Source organism: Phodopus roborovskii, unplaced genomic scaffold (genome assembly GCF_943737965.1).
Source record: "Phodopus roborovskii unplaced genomic scaffold, PHOROB, whole genome shotgun sequence".
NCBI lineage: Eukaryota > Metazoa > Chordata > Mammalia > Rodentia > Cricetidae > Phodopus > Phodopus roborovskii.
In genome coordinates, this window is record NW_026126433.1 from 1,210,634 (window position 1) to 1,214,170 (window position 3,537).

Genomic DNA, 3,537 nt, shown 5'->3' on the forward strand with positions numbered 1-3,537 from the left:
TAGCCAGCCACTGATAATTTGAGCGCCCCATGAGGAGGAGCCCATGCTTGATGCTGCCTGTATGGCCAGGAACAGAAGGCTGAGAGACCCAGAGTAGGAAAAAAAATCCATGAAATGATTCTTAATGCTGTTCTGTGATACTCATAGATAGGCGCCTAGGCCAATCATCAGAGATGCTTCCTCCAGCAGCTGATGGGAGCAGATGCAGAGACCCACTGCCAAACATTAGGCAAAGAGAGATCCCAAACTGGAGATCTCCTTTGGGACCCTCCCCCCAGAGCTCAGGGAACCCCACAGGAAGAGAGGGAGAGTTAAAGGAGCCAGAGAGTTCAGGACACCAAGGGGACACGGCCCACAAAATCAACTAAGCAGGGCTCATAGGGGCTCACAGAGGCTGGAGCAGCAGCCACGGAGCCTGCATGGGTCTGTGCTCTGCATAACAACTGTATGTTATGATTGTTAGCTTGGTGTCTTGTGGGACTCCTAACTGTGGGAATGGGGGCATCTCTGACTCTTTCCCCTGCTCTTGGGACTCTTTTCCTCCTACTGGATTGCCTTGCCCAGCCCTGATATGAGGGGTTGTGCCTAGTCTTCCTGTATCTTATTATGCCATGTCTGGTTGATAACCCTGGAAGGCCTGCTCTTTTCTGAAGGGAAACAGAGGAGCAGTAGATCTGGAGGAGAGGAGAGGTGGAGCGGAGTGGAGAGGAACTAGGAGGAATAGAGGGAGGAGAAACTGTGGTTAGCCTGTATTGACAGGAGAAATTAAAAGGTGGGGGGAGGAACATAGAAGCCTAATAAGAGGAAGCAGGGCTGCTACTTCCCGGTCTCCCATCATGCAAACAGCCTCAACACACTCCTGCAGCTGTGAAGGTTGCCACCGCCATATCTCCAAGCCTCGATTGACTGAAATCCCCCTGAGACTGTGGGCTAAAACAAGCTTCCTTCCCCAAGTTGTTTCTGTCAATATTTTGATTATAGCAGTGCAAACGCTAACCAATGCAATCAGATATAGGAGATGAAATTTGAAACTTAAATCATACATTAGAGGCAGAGTGAGCATGAGACTCCCTTAGGCAACTGATTTGCTGGTTGTGATGTAACATATTAACTATCAACGGGACTGGATCTGGAATCACAGGGTGGCACTATTCTCTAGGCTTGAGTTCTGGACTGAATAGCAGGGACGCTCACTGTTCTCTGCTTCTGGCTCCAGAGACAATGTGACCAGCTGTCTCTTGCCACCAGGACTTTCCCTGCTGAGGTGGACTACACCCTTGAACTGTGAACCAAAACAAGCCCCTTCTCTCTTGTGACTTTTGTCAAGACATTTCATCGTATCGATAAGAAAGAAACGAAAACACCTGCCCTCTCACCAAAAATGGATGCAGCCAGGAGAGCAATGTGCTGGTGTGCTGGGCAACGGCACTGAAATGCACAAGAAAGCTCCTTCTGATTTTCACTGAAACATACTCTACACAGAGCCACTTTCTTCTGCCTTCCCAGCGGTGTTTCTTTCCATGCATGTGTGACTGAGGAAATGTGTCCAGCAGCATCTGCAGCAGAAGCCATCTTCTGCCAACTTTGTGTGCAAAATCCAGGCATTGCCCTTCAAAGTGCTTTTCATTCTAGGATCTGTCAAACAGTAAACTTTTTTTTTTTTTTGTCTCTAAGAGACTTGATGCTCAACAGTTGAATATTTATCAAGTAGAAATGCCTATTCAAAAGCAGAGCAGAGCAAGTTCCAGGGTGCTTTCACGTGAGTAGTGTGTGGGTCTATTTTTAACAGCTTTGCATCTTGGTCAGTCTTTAAGTTTTCACAGAAGGCCTCATTAATACAGTGTGGTTCCCGCTGTATAACTAACTCTGTGGGTGCAGATGAGTGTGTGACTCTGTGACTTTGGGTTCAGAGGTGAAAGTGAGCATGGCAAGAAAGAGGGAAAAGGAAGGCTGGAAGAGTGGGGAGGGTATCCTGAGGGAAACAACATTCAGGTTGATGTAAAGGTTGCTGCCTACACAAAACCTCCAGATCCCAGTTGACCCACAGATGCTATTGTTGCTGACTCACAGTCCTTCTAAGTTGCATCTTCTCCTGTGAACTGAGAGCTTCCTCCTCCAGATCTGAATTATTGCCATTTCCAAAGTTGGCTTTGAATTAATGAGATTCTTAAAGAGAACTACGTGATGGATCTGACCCTGGGATAGGAGCTTTATTAGTGAACCGCCCCACTCTCACTGACAGTGTGCCACTTGACGGGTCTATGTTTGTAAGACCCTGTGCAAACATTACTAATTGGGTTCTCCCTCGGCTCACAGAGACAGTAAACACCATGGGTATACATCCCCACAGCAATCCTAGTCATTACATGTGAGTATGGGCGGAACCGTTCATTATGTGTTGATACTGTGGAGAGTCTGCAGGGATGGGTTTAAAAGATAAGCTTCATCTTTGATGAAGTCCTAAGAGACACACAGCACAAAATAGTTTTCTAATTCATGAACACACTTGAACAGTTTATCACCACTGCCTGTTCAGATTTACAATACAATTTGATATTCAGAAAGACCGTGTGAAGGTTAATGAGATGGCTCATTGACACCTGCCACCATGCCTGACAAGCTGAGTTCAACACTGGATCCCACAGGGTGGAATTCCTGAAAGTTGTTCTCTGAACTCTACACACACACACACACACACACACACACACAGAGAGAGAGAGAGAGAGAGAGAGACAGAGACAGAGACAGAGAGACAGAGAGAGAAGCTATCATAACTTGCCCTTCCCAATAAATGAGTAAATGTAATTAAAAATAACCGAACAAGGCCAGGCTTAGTGGTGCACACTTTAATCCCAGCAGGTGGCAATCTCTGGTGGTTTTGAGGCCAGCCTGGTTTATATGGTGAGTTCTAAGTCAGGCAGACCGTCATAGAAAGACCCTTTCTCTAAATAAGCAAACAAATGAGACCATATGATTGTCCACCTGGCTGTCCCAGCTCTCTGAAGTAAGCTAACCAAACCAGTATCCTGAACTTTGGGACAAAAGTACAGACAGGCACTGGGAATACATGTGACATGCATGGGCTGGACACATGCTTACACCCAGAATTATAAATAGGCATAAATCCATGACAAACCAATAACCAAATGTTTAAACGGACCAAAGACTGAACACAGTATAAAGAATATATAAATAGTGTTGAGGTATGGATGTGATGTATCTGCTTCTGAGTCCTGGGCAGCAGCTTCCAGTCAGTAAAGACATAGCAAATATCTGCGCCACCAGGGTTCTCTCACTGTGATAAACTGTCTGCCCAAGTAAAGCCTTCCTCTCTCACATTACATGTAGCAATAAACTCATAAAAACCTGATCAACCACACATGTCCAGCAGACAAATGGAAATAAAGAGATGCTACTTCATAATGCTAGTCTGGCTAAACCTACACAAGCCAGCCAGCCAAGAGACCACAAGGGGGGGAGGGTGTCAGAGTTCATACATACATACATACATATTGTGTGTATGTGATGTGTCTGTGA